At 48.6% G+C, this 13,594-nt stretch overlaps 1 protein-coding gene across 2 annotated transcripts in view; it reads left to right on the forward strand.

The window, feature by feature from the left end:
* Positions 1-13,594, forward strand: part of PAK4 (p21 (RAC1) activated kinase 4) — a 93,199-nt gene that overhangs the window by 30,989 nt on the left and 48,616 nt on the right. The window contains exon 1 of one of the 2 annotated variants that reach the window (XM_075917210.1): positions 12,607-12,922. The exons of the other annotated variant lie outside the window; for it this stretch is intronic. The gene's annotated coding sequence lies outside the window, so the exon portion shown is untranslated. Of the gene's footprint in view, positions 1-12,606; positions 12,923-13,594 lie in introns of those variants that run through there. 2 annotated transcript variants of the gene reach the window in all.

Here is a 13,594-nt window from a genome sequence, read left to right on the forward strand (position 1 = left end):
GGTTCCCTTGCTCCTCTCAAGCGCTTAATCGGAGCATTGTCCATTAGCATCACCCGTTTGACCCATGCATGTTCCCGGTGCAGCCACTGCCAGCAGTTCCTTCCTTACCCCCTCTGCTCAAGACCGAGCTTTGCAGTGCTGGCCTTGAGGAGACCCCTGCTAGCTATTTTGTATTCCTTATCTACAGCTGTTGGGATTAATTAGTAGTGTCTCTGTAGTTTATAGCTAGCATTTACATAGCAGGGCTTGTTTTCCTCCTCTTTCCCCTTGGGACCCTGGCAGGAGATGCCTAGCTTGCCAGGTTTCAAAGGCTGCCTCTCCTCCCAGGAGACTATGCCTATGAGCAGTATCCAGTGCCTGGGGGAGTCCCATGTCTCTCAGAAGGGCAGCTTCTGCCTGGCCCTCAAGTCTAGGGCTAGGAAGAACAAGGAGATCAATGATGGTGTGTTCCTTTTGGTCGGCCGCCACACCCACCCAGTTCTTTCTGGAAAGAGCCGGTGTGCCTAGCAGGACGGGACAGGTTTCCCCTCAAAGGGAGACTGCTGGAGACTTTAGAGAGGACTTCCCAAAAGGAGTAGCATGGACTTTCAATTTAAGATATCTATCCTGAAAAAGCGCAGATCCCCTGTGAGATCTATGCAACTGCAGCCTCTTGGCTCAGTGCCATTGAATTGAAGGACTCTTCCTCCGGTGCTCGCGGAACCAGAAAGCCCTGAACTCGAGGGAGTGACTTGGCTCTGACAGGACTGTGGTGTTCAGGACAGCGAGCACAGATACCTGGTGGTACCGGCTGGCTCAGTCCTGACATTGATACCTGCCCTCTGCATGCATACGAGTGCCAGACGCCATCAGTGCCTACGTCATTAGGCCTGCCCACCAGTGGTGGCACAGTCTGCTTCAGCTACTGTGTTCTCCACCACCCTGTTTCTCTCCTCAGTACTGCAAGAGTTTGGATACAAAAGGGACCTGCCCATAAAGGACAAACCAGAATCCTTGTTCTTTATGGGGGCTGAGCCTTTTTGGGGATGGAGGTGTCAGTCTCCAGACTACTGCTGTATTATGGCATCCTTGAAGGATAAGGTCTCCATGGCCACACCCAAAATTCTTAACTAAGGTTCTCTGTGTTCATTTACTGGTGGTTTGCCCCCCAAAAAACTACTTAATTCTCTGCTCAAGACCTGCTTTCATACCTTGGATTGTAGAATGGTGCAGCCTTCTACTTGGACGGACCAACCAACCAACCTTGAAAGTGGGCTAGGCTGTTCATGGATCCAATGTGCCCAGGGTCTCTGGCAAGGCTTTAGAGAAGGGAGGTCTGGTATGCTGTCGCTTGTCCCAAGGCTGCAGCCAATCTGCCCTTTCCCCAAAGTGGGTAGCACATTCTGAGAGACAGCCACAGCATTGCTTAAGAACGTAGCAGTGTCTGAGATGTTGGGCTGCTGCCCAGGTTGATCTAGACGCTTTGGACACGCTACATGTGGGGTGATGCTGCCAGATTTGATGTGGCACTTGGAACAGCAGCACTATCTTCAGGTCTGGGTTCCGTTCCAAAGCTCCCTCTGGTGAGAGAGCGTGGAAGTCCCCTGTCCTGCATATATTACTCACAGGGTTGGCACTCAGAGAGGTTACTCACCTTGTGCCATAACTGCAGTTCTTGGAGTTGTCGTCCTATGGCTGCTCCACTACATGCTTGCCCCCTCCTCCCCATGGTTCTCTGTGGGCTTGAGGGGTGAGAAGGAACTGAGAGTGGTTTGCCTGCTTGCTGCTGTATCCTTCGTGTCTGTCAGGCATGGGCGCAATCCACGTGAGCAGTCACAACAGAAGAGGGTCTGCGGGGTGTGCACACCTGAACAAGATGTGCATCCTTATCAGTGCTCTAGAAGAACCATAGTTACTGCACAAACTGAGTGACCTGTTCTTTGCGGGTTTGGCAGTCACGTGTCTATGCTTATCTCTTGTGTTAAAAAACTACTCTGACCCTCTGGTGCTTTTCCAGACACACAGCTCTCCAATTGTCTCTCAAATCATACCCTGTAGGGTGGTGGTTGCTGTTTTTCTATTATGTCTAAGGATCTCAAAGTTTATTACAAACAGCAGCCCTCTGAAATAGGATGAATACGGCTGTGTGTTATACAGCAGGAAACCAAAAAGTACAGAGGTCTGAGTAGTGGTAGAACCAGGACCTAGGACTTGAAATCCTTTGCCTCTTCTAGCCCTGTTTAAATATAGAGTGATCCTGTGGCAAACACTGCCAGCGTGTGGCCATGAGGTTAGATGTAAATGGGGAAAGGTGATATCTGAGGTCAGGCCTCTACTACCATATGCCGTGGTATAACTCACGTCACTCGGGGTGTAAATAAACCCTCTCTGGGCAATGTAAGTTACACCGATCTCAGTGCGAGTGCAGACAGCGCTTCTCCAGCCAACAAAGCTACTGCCTCTCATGAAGGTAGATTTCTGGTATGGCTAAGAGAGCGCTTGTCTTCATCACATGTGCTGCCCCAGTGCAGCTGCACCACTGTAGCACTTCTAGTGTGGCCTAGCCCTAAATCCGTAGGAAGGGTTTCCTCTATGGAAACTTGTCTACTACATGCTTTAGAAGGCCCAGCTGCCTTGCTTAGTCATTCTTCAGCCTTAATGGAGGGTGATGACTTAATGGCAGGTTTCCACACCTGAGTTTCTCTGTTCTTTGGCCTCTTTTGGTATCTCCCCTTTTGTGCTGAGTGACTGGGAAAGAGGCAGGGCCAGCGTGAGAACAGGTTTCCCCACACAGAGGCGATGTCCTTGGTGTGCATGAGAGTCACTTGTGAAATCTGTACTCCCCAGAGGAGGGAGCAGCACACACTCGCTGGCTCACCAGGGGAGAATGAGCTGTGTTCAGGAGAGCTGAGTAAGCTTTATACCTGCTGTTCACTGCCATGATTGTACTGGGGATTCACAACAAGAAATGTGACATTGTGGTTCTCTGAAAGCTCAGGACGATCTAACCGCTCCTGCCTGTACACAGAGCTCAGTGCTTCAGAAAGCAGCATGGGAGAAATGTAACTGGGTGTTAATGCAAAGCATTACAGGAAGGGGCTTGTGCATCTTCTGAGAGCGAGAAGCTTCGTTATCTAGGAGGGCAGGAGGCTGTATTAGATGATCGTTGCTCAGAGAGAAATGTGGGAATAGCAACCCAGGAAGCAACAGGGCAGTGAAATGTAGATGACCCCCCAAATAAGCTCTCAATCAGTAAGCCGTGGGGCAGTGATGGTTTTTCACAGCACTGCCTTGCTCTTTGCTGTCAGTCTGCAGTTTGCCAGGGCTAATGAGCCTAATGAAGCTTCGCGTTTGTCGCTGTTGAGAGATTTTCCCTTTCATCAGAGGTTTGAAAGTGCATGCCAATATCCAGTCTCTCGCAGTACCCTCCTCCATTCCTTTTCTCCAGTGGGCATTCTTCTTCCTAGTGTGGATGCACTTGTATCCGCGGGAAAGGGGTTTGGCTATACTAGAATGGGGACTTTGATGCTGATATAATTGTATCCACCCTCTGTGGCTTTTTCCAGTAGAGCTGTCAGTAAAATCTTTCATAGCTCTGCTCGTGAAATTAATCAGCACAGACCATGCATCATTATGGAGTTGGGAAGGCAGCGCTACACTGTCCATGGGGGAAACTGAGGCACAAATGAGGGTTGCAATGATTCAGGAGCAGAGCTTGGACGGGAACCTGGAAATTCCTGATATCCTCTCTCTCAACATTCACTTCTCCCCATATCAAAGGAGACCAAGTCCTGAGCCTAAATGAATGGATTGTCCTTTTTTGTTGTTTTAACCCTCACAAATCCTCCAGAAGTCATTTTCCCTTTAGCTTTGTCACTAGATTTGCTGTTTCTGGCTGCTGATTAAGCAGCTTTTTAAAAATACATCCCCAGGTCTGCAAGCGTCTTTGCAGAGAGTGAGAAGTGTGCTCCCCACAGGCCCCAGCTTGTTGAATTCAGCAAGTGCAAGCGTATTTCCAACACTCCTGGGGCACAAACAATGGCATGAATGTCTCCTCACGCGAGACGGATAACTTTTCTTGAGTCAGGGTCATAGTCTTACTTGGGGCCACAGGCTGTCTAGCCGGGGGGCAGGGAATATGCAGCCCATGGGATAGATGCATTTTGCCAGGGTTAGCCCCTGGTGGGCTGCCAGACACTATTTACCTGCACATCCGCAAGTACAGCTTGCAGATCGCCGTTCCTGGACAATGGGGACTGAGAAGCAGCACGGATTCGGACACTGGTGGAGGCTGGAGGGGCAGGCAGGAGTCAGCTTAAAAGCCAGTTCCATCCAGCACCGGCTCTGTGGTGCCGCCTGTCCCCTCCCGCGTGTAATTGTGTAACTGCTAAAATTTTATGTGGTTACACGGCTATTCAGTTACACGCTATCTAATGTCCCTTGTCCACGTGGCACTTCTGTCACTCGTGACTGGCAAGTTACACAAGTGCAGGGTAGGCATAGCTTAAGACAGCACCTGCATGTGCTGTGTTGCAGCACAGTAAGAATGAATTCTCCAATCTCTGTATTGTTTTGGACTGACAGTTCTGACTTGCAAAATTCAGTGTTAGTGTTTGAGAGTAAAGGGGACTCTGGCTAACATAGTTGTAGGACACTGGACTAGGTCTGGTCTCTCCTTGGCTTTACTTCCTTTTGACCAGGGGCTGCGCACTGAGTTAGTGGTTCCTCCCCCATCTCTTGTTTAGAGGGCAAGGCTTCAGGAAGTCTGTCTGTGTGTCTTTCTCTCTCAGGGTGTGGTCTAAACTGCTGCTATGGGGTGTGACTGCAACTCCTGGAGACATGCTGAGTTGGCTTCCAGCTAGCCAGCTCTGGGTGCTGGTAGCAACGGGCTGCGACAGCACGGCCTTCAGCGTGGGCTGGGCTCCTGAGCTGTGGTGGATTGGCTCAGCTTTGTGGCCGTGGTACTTGAGCGAACTAAATCCCGCCAGATGGCCTAGCTCATGGTAAAGCAGCTGCACTGTTGCGCTGCCTGGGGCCTGGCACTAAGATTCCTAGGGACCCCTCCTAGGCTTCTTTGCCCCACAGTTAGTGAAGATGCTGTTTCTTTCCAGCTGAACAGTGGGAGAACTTGTCTGTCCTTTCTGGGCATGCGGGGGAATGGAGGGAAGGCATTGAAGGGTTAGCGGCACTTGGGTGGAGCTAGTCTGCATCCACGCTGCAGAGCCATTGTAGTTTTAGCCTCCATCTTCTAGACGGCCAACCAGTTGGGATTGAAAAGAACATTGCAGTTGCCTGAAGGTTGGTGGGGAGGGGGATGGTAAGTTAGCGACAACTCTAGTTACAGCCCCAATTATCTTCACAGCAGAGTTAAACCTTCCAATGGGCCTCTGGGTTCTACCACCACACCTAGTAATAAATAAATGGCAAGGGGCCATTTTATGAGATAACGAAGAGCAGAAATATTGTGAATTGTTTCTGGGACTGTTTTCAGAACGCTTTAGGATCACTGGCAAGTCTAGGACTTTGCAGTTGTGTGTCTGTTTTAACTAAGTTGGGAAGCTTCAGGGGGTAGCCGAGTTAGTCTGTACAGGATAAACTTAATAAACAACAAATGGTCTAGTAGCACTTTACAGACTATCAAAACATGTAGATGGGATCATGAGCTTTCGTGGCCAGTGGCTAAGTTCATGAACTTAGTTCATCAGTCTTTAAAATGTATGGGCTATGAATACTTCTCGTGGTGTGCTGTTCTCTTTCTGTGAATGAATTAATGGGTGTTTACTAGACTTCACTCTGGATGCAGGATGGATTGCAGGTTGTTGTCAGCCAGAAAGAGCTGTAGTGATTTTGTTTTCTGTGTAGCAGCTTTTGAAGCCTCCATGAACTGGAATTTGTGCAATCACTTCTTGTTGTATTGACATAACAGAAAGGACTTTCCAAGGGGGCAAAGTAGTGAGGTACCTTCTATATCACTTGGTATTTCTTTGAGTGGTCGCTTGAGAGAGAGAGAGAGAGATTAAAAAAAACAAATATACATTTTTGGAAGGAAGGAAGGAAAATAAATCATGTGATGTGGGTTTAAGAATACCTGGTTCCTGCGGACTTGGCTGCCTCTGCCATTGTGTGTTCTGATGGATGTACTGTCAGCTCTTAGCGTTAACAGAATGTTTCGCTCAAGGCAGTTGCTTTGAATAATTGCCTTGTAAAAAGTGGTCAGCTTTATCTCCAGTGCAGTTCTACTGATGCACTCTCCTGCTGTCTCTTCTGTTCCTTTCGGGGTACTACTCAGTACTGAAAACAAGAAATCCTATTCCTAGTGTACAGTCCTGCTGCTTACATGTCTTTATTTTCTTGTCTGTAGTCGGAGGCTGTCTACACTGGAAAGATTTGGCCTTGAAGTACTGCCAACATTCATAAGTCACCAAATCATGTTTGTTCTGCCATCCTTTGTCGACCTATGATGGCCATATTGTTAGCTCCCCCATTGACAGAAAGATCAAAGCAATGTGGATATGCATCCCATAGTGCCTGAAGTCACCATTGGTCACTGTGGGAACACACTAGGTATTTTGGGAATGTGAAAAACGTCCCATCAGCCACCTCTTTGCTTCCCAGTCCTATTGGGGCTTCTGTCTTACTTTCGCACCATTTGAAAAGGGAGGGGGAAACTATGCTTCCCCTCCCGATTATACCCATAACTTGTCCCAGGCAGTATGGTCTGGTGGCCAGCCCAGGGCCCTGTCAGTGGCAGTGTGGTTCACTGCTAGCTTGGCAGGGAATCCCACCACAACACACCAAGCACCTGGGGTACAACTCCCCACCTTGGGCTACTTCCTACCTGTCTCTTCTGTGTAGTCTTCCCTATCTCCTTCCTCCAGCCTGGGGGCTTCTTATTGCAGTTCCCTGCTGACTGAGGGGGAAAAATTACCTGACTGAAAATGAGTGTGTGGGTGTATAGGGAGGTTGCTGTGAAAAGAATTCTGCATGTGTTAATAGGGAGACCTTTGGTTCTGTTCATGCTGCATCCTGGTAAGACACTTTAGCACCTCGGTTTGGTCTTCCATGAGCTTTAGCATGTGCTCAGTGGCTTCTGTTCTGACATTCACCTCTGTGACCCTCCTTCCCACCCTTTCCTCTGTTTGAAGCATTGGATGCTGCAAAAATCCTTGACTAGTTCTTCCCTTGTCCTCCAAGGTTTTTTCCTTAGTTGATGGAGTCTGTGCCTGACTTCTCTGCTGTGGTAAAGTAACCATTACCAATTTTTGATCTGAGGAAGTGGGTCTGGCCCACGAAAGCTCATCATCTAATAAACCATCTTGTTAGTCTTTAAAGTGCTACATAGACCATTACCAATAGAGTGACTGTAGTGTTCCTGATAGAGGAATATTTCACTAACAACAAAACTGGCTGCTTGTTACCCTAGAAGCAAACACAGATCTCTCCAGATGCTCTGATCGCGATGAGTGTTAAAGGTGGTGGGGAGGGGAGGAGGATTGTGTCTTTCTCCTGAGAACCTCATCAGAGGGGTCAATTGTGGTGGTGGTTTTGGGCTAGCCACCCAAGTATGTACCTTGGGCCTTGGAAGAGTTGCACTTGGGTGACGAGCCTATGCCACTGCAGCCATGCTGTTATTGTTAGTGCTTCTCTCGAGTAGTGTTTACAACGTCTCCCTGACCTGGAATTACAACTCCCAGCTGCACTGTAGATGCACCTCCACCGACATGGACATGTGCTAAGAATAGGCCCAAACCACCTGTTCCCTTCATGTCTGCCTATGAACAGCCATTACATTACGACAGCTTCTAGTCCCCTCTAATCCCTGGTGCATTTGATTTGGAACAGAAGTTGGGAAAGGCTGATGGATTGGATAGCATGATGATGGCCAGGTCTGTTCGTTCCCCCTCAGATACCTGGCCTTTGTCAGCAGACAGGACACTGGGCTAGATGGGCCATTGGTCTGACTCAGCCTGGCCATTCTTATGCTCTTTGATATCAGAAGGCTCCATGTGCCCTTGATTGCCAGACACTTCTTGGTCCCTGCTTGGACAGTACCAGCAACCTGCTTAAAATACACGTGCTTTTTGGAGCATCCCGAGACTGCCAGAGCATAAGTACCTCCTTATCACAAAGATAACGTCTTCAAACGTCCCTGGCATTTACGTCTCTCGGGCTCAACAAGTCGTGCAAGATTATATTGGCTCATAGTGCGGGGTTTCCTTCTCAGAGTGCAGGAGGCTTGATTTTTTTTTTTTCTTTTCATTTTGAAAATGTTTCTTGAGTTCCACATTTTTCCAGTGTGATTCTGGGAATGCTTCTAAGTAGCAATTTCAGTCCAGTGGTGGCGTGGCTATTGATTGCTCAAAAGATGATATGAGAGAAAATAAATAAGAGGAAAATTTAGCACAAATGGGAAGGGAACTTCCAAATCGAAGGACAATTAACATGCCGAAATGCATGTTCTTCATTTTAAAAAAAAAGTCTGGTTTTGTTAAACATAAAGGTTCCAGCCTTCTAGGTGATAAGTTCTCCATGTTGTTTTCTAGTATCTAAAATTCATTTTTAGTTTTTATCAAAAGCAGTTGTCTAATTCAAGCTGCCTTTCAAGTGTTGAATTTTTGTTGTCCCGGGACTGGAGCACCAATTATACACAGCTGAATAAGACTTTTTTCACATTTGTATTGAAACATTCCTGCAATGTTTGCTGTTCAGGATTTCCTTCGAGTTCATTTTGTGCTGATAAGACCTCTGTGCTTACTACTCCCCCACCCCCTCTTCTGGGCTTTCTAATGCAGTTGAGGGAGGGTGAAGAGCTGAAAATTTGAACTCTAGCATGTTGCAGTCATTCTCTCAAATGGCTTTAGCGACATGCATGGCTTGTACAGATGCACACAATGAATTTGAGGTGCTAAAAATGTCCAGGTTTTGTTTACAGGATACACCAGCCAATTGGGCCAATCCAGGAGCATTTCCTGTTTGAGCTAACCTTTTAAAAAAAATAAAAAAAAAACCCTGAAAATGGGCACAGACCTCCAAAGGTTGAAAGACTTACATATAGTGACACATCTGGCAGGGACAACTCAAATAGCCTCAGCCTCCCCCACCCTCACTCCCAAGGAGACGGAAACACAGGGTACTCCTCGCCTCATGGGACAGGACAATTAGATTGGCAGACTGTGCTTTCTTGGTTTGCTTCCTGCGTCGAACAGATGGGCACACAAGCTTTAGACAACTGTGAGATTCAAGGCCAAGTATTGTGGCAGGTTTATGAAGTCTGGGCTGTTTCCTGGTTTGGGAGGGGGGTTAAATTACCTCATTCGTAATCTGGCCTACGTTTTCATTTCAGTATCTTAATCTTGGGTTTCATTTTTCTTTTAAGATCATATGCTAAAAATCTATGTAAAGCCTTAAGGCCGTGTTTACACTCAGCTATACCTGCTCAGCCCACTGGCATAGATGCAGCTTATACTGACGCATATTTTCATGCAGGTATAACTGTGTCTACACTAGGACAGTTGTCTGCGTGGCTTTATCAGCAAAGAAACGCATACCTAACTGACAGTGGTGCCAGCAAAACTTTGAAGTATAAACTAGATCAAAGGGTAATTTTAACCCACCAAGGAAAGAAAGAAATGTTTTTAAATGTAGAGGCTTCCAAACCAAACTGCATGGAGAAACTGACTGACTGTGGGATTTGTGGGAGTAGAAATGCCTAGTTGATAGAACAGTGAGGCGGGCTGAGCTGTAGTCCTGGCTACGCCACTGATTTGCTAGGTGACTGTGGGTTCGTCACTTACCCTTTCTATGTCTCCATTTCCCCATCTGTAAAATGAAGATGGGACTTGGCTCCCTTGGAAAGCACTGAGAGCTATGCCTTAAAAGTGCTACAAAAAGATTGAGGTGGCAGTGGTCTCCCTTACACCTGCTCAAGTTCAAAGAAACAAAGCAAACCCAAAAATGCAATCAGCATCCTTCCAAGGAAGCAAGACTGGTGTCCATGGAATTGTCTTGCTATATCCCTACTGCTAACCGCCCAGGCAGTCAAACATGGAGACTCTGGGTTAAACCATCGAGTGAAGGAAGTTTGTCTGTGTGCTTTCTGGTGTTGAGATCTCTGCGGGTTGGGGTTTCCAAGCTTTTCACCTTAACTCTAAGGGCCACTTCCTTGCTTCTTCCCTCCATCCCCCTCTAATGAAAGCTGGGATGCTTAGGGCACTGACTGCTCCAAGAGGAAAAATGCATAAAGTCACATTAGCAGCTTGGGAACTTCATGCTCTGATTCACACTGGGGCTTCTGGGCTCTGTCCTCAGAGTATGCTCTGATGCCTTAGGGCAGTGGTCACCAACCAGTAGATCTTGAAGCCTCTGACAGGTGATCTTGACTGGTTTGGCCAAGAGACTATCAAGTGCAGCACTTCAGCTGCCCCTCCCACCCTTTGCCTTGGAGCTGTTTCCCTCTCCTACCCTGTGTCTTATTGCCACAGAACAGGGATGGGGGAACATAACAGGGCTTGGGAGGGAGGGAGTTTGGCTGCTTTTGAGAGTGATGCAGGGGCGAGCCTGCCTTTAGCCATCTGTGGTAAGCAGTGTCTAGCTGGAGCCTGAATCCTTGTCAGTCATGTACCTCCTCCTGCATCCCAAACTCCTGTCCTAGCCCCAAATTCCCTTACAGATCCTTACCCTGAACTCCCTCCTGGCCCCCAACCCCTGCCCCAGGCTCAGCTCAGAGCCCTTCTCACATTCAAATCCCTTAGTTTAAGACCAAAGCCTGCACCCCAACCCTCTGCCCCTGCCTGATGAAAGGGAGGGAGGATGGAGCGAGAAGTGTCATGAAGGAAGTGGAGCAAAGGTATCTGGGTTGGAGGTAGATCCTGGATTGCACTTAAATTCAAAAAGTGATCTCCTCCTTTAAAAGGTTGGAGACCACTGCCTTAGCGCACAGAATAAGTAGTACCAATGAATACCTAGACCACATTGCTGTTGCATGGCTCCGTGTGCCTGTCTCTCAGACATCTAAAATGCCTCTGGGTGTGAGGAGGTTTTCATAACCAGTGCTAGTCAAATCTCTTGATCAGATTTAACTGGTAGGTCCTTTGGCTCTTCTGTTTTGTGAGCCGGCTGTTGCAGGGAGGGGGTGTCAGCTAGTGACAGCTGTCTCAAGCTGCGGGTGGGGGGACCCTGCCGTGTACCCTGGAGGAGCGCAGTGGTTTCAAACTGGCACTACATTGGGTTGCCCTTATTCTCTCTCTCTCTCTCCCTCTCCCTTCCTCCCCCTCTTTGGATCTTGATCCACCCGCTGGAGCACTTGACTGGCTGCTTTGTTTCAAACGTGGCTGTTTCATTGGCTGCAGGCTCAAATCTTCTTGCTCCACTTCTTGCTGGCATTGGTTTTTAACCCTTGCCTGTCCCAGTCCAGCAGGCAGTGTGCTGTGTGTCTCCTGATTTCTGACCTTGCAGGCTGCTAGATGTGGCTGTGCTTTCAGTCCCAGATGTTAGCTCAGTAGCTAGAGGTCTGTTTGCTGCATTATAAAATGACTGCAACATGAAGGTTGTCGAGGACTGAGATGGGGGTGGGACTTGTGGTGATTTCTGCTCCCTTGAAAGAATAGTTTCCAGTTTTGAGAGGTGCCTGGGACCGTGGGGTGCTCTTGGGGTTGGAATTTGTCTGCCTTTCCACGTTGGTTCCTTGTGTGAAGGCGTTAACGCTGCCCCAGCGCTGTGATTTCTGCCCTGAGCTCTGTTGCTGGCAGCCTAGTGAAGAGTAACTGCAAGATGATGAAGGGAAGACAAGTCCGGGTTTCATTGTGTGGATTACAGGCGCTCACTCCTGGAGCTGAAAGGCGCTTGGTTTGCGTTGCTATGGTGAGCTGCCCATTCCTGTCCTCTGATAAGAGGGGCTGGGATAGAGGAAAGTGAGAAGGGGGGGAGGGTGATGGGCAGGACAAAATATCCTGTTGTTAAAGCCCCATTCCCCAGGCTCTGTGCACAGATGATATCCTGTAACTGTGTGCCTGGACAAGGGGCAGGGAGAGGTAAATGCAGCTATTGTGGCTTGTGTTTAAAAAGTCTCCTCAGGTAAGTGCGGAGATCTGCCTTTGGGGGGGCGTGGGGTGGAGGGTCAGGTCACACCCAAGTCCTCCCACTTGCACCTTACAGCAGTAGCAGTGGCTCTCAAAGCAAGGGCTGTGCATTATGTTGAAGCAGTTTGCGAAAGATTTAAGATGGAAAAACCAAACGAATGAGACAGTGCAGACAGCTGATTTCCAGCGGGGCTGCACCTCTGAAACATGCAGGGAGGCTACTGCCCTACGGGGATTGTTCAGCAGTTTGTCTCCAGGGACTCTGTCTGCAGCAGCAGGGCTGCCACTTGGGTGGGTGCCTGGGGTTGAAAAGGTGGCGTAAGGAGCAGGTCCTGACTGACTTGTTCCTCCACCTCCTGTGGTGATGGGTGTGCTGTGAAATCCATAAAGCTGTTCTAGTAAAAGATATTACCTCATCCACCTCCTCTCTCACAAATCGGAACACATACCACCCCCAAGGTCTAGCAGAGAACAGTCCCAGCTGCTCCTGCCCTGGCCTCTGCTCCCAATGCGGCTGGCTTGCTGAGAGCTGGGCGGCGCTGTGGGCCCCCCCCACGCCCTTATTCCCAGTGTAGACCAATTGGCATTGTGGGGGGAGGCGCTTTAGCATTTGCAACGTCAGACATCTGGGTCTCGCTGAAACTGACGGCATGCGAGCCGAGGAGGGAGCAGCTGAGTTAGCAACCAAACCACCAGCCTCCTTTCTCTACCAAGGAGCAAATCTACTCATTTGGAAGGGGAAGAGGAATTGTTTTTATTGTGTTTTTCCTGCACTCTGAGTGAGGGATCTTCCTGACTCTTCCTGCTGGCCCCTCTCTCCCCACACACACCCCGATTGGCAGAAGGCAGAAAGAAGGATGGTGAAGGTGAGTGGTTTGCTGCCTTCTGGCTTTATGCTGAGTTCAACACAGGGCGTATTTCAGAAGGGAGAGTGTACTCCAACTCTCTTGCCTGACTGGGCCGCTGGAAGGGGTGTGGGTGTGCTGTTTCAGAAGCTTGGCAAGCCAAGAAGACTGTACTCGAAAGGCAGGAGAAATGGACACCTGTTAGCAAGCTGGCTTTTGGGAGCTGGGCAGACTTCTTTGAGGGCCACTTTCCAAAAGCAGCATAGCATTTTTATATCTGTGCTTTTTTTTCTGGCTAACCTAGTTCCTCTTGCCCTTGTCAGGGGTGTGGGGGGGAGTTCCATTTTTGTTCCATGCTAAAGTTTAAAAAAAAAACAACTTCTCCACCTCACTGCTGTCAAAATCTAAGCTGCCCGGAGTTCCCCCTTCCTGCACAACAGCAGGGGCAAAATGAGCTGATTGCTCGATACAGGGCGAGGGTTTGAACTTTAACCCAGTATCTGCACAAAATTCAGTTTCAGTCTGGCTGCCACCTGTATTTAGGTTGATTTTTGTATAGGAAGTCTTGTTAGTGAGCCTGAGTCAGTGGGGGGGGGGGGGATTGACCGCTCTGGGAATCGAATTTTTTTTTAAGAGACTGTCACAAAACAGCCTATCAAATTGAGTTGGGTGATCATTGGGATCAATCGAGGA

The sequence above is a fragment of the Pelodiscus sinensis genome, unplaced genomic scaffold (assembly GCF_049634645.1).
Source record: "Pelodiscus sinensis isolate JC-2024 unplaced genomic scaffold, ASM4963464v1 ctg62, whole genome shotgun sequence".
In the NCBI taxonomy this organism is placed as follows: Eukaryota; Metazoa; Chordata; order Testudines; family Trionychidae; genus Pelodiscus; species Pelodiscus sinensis.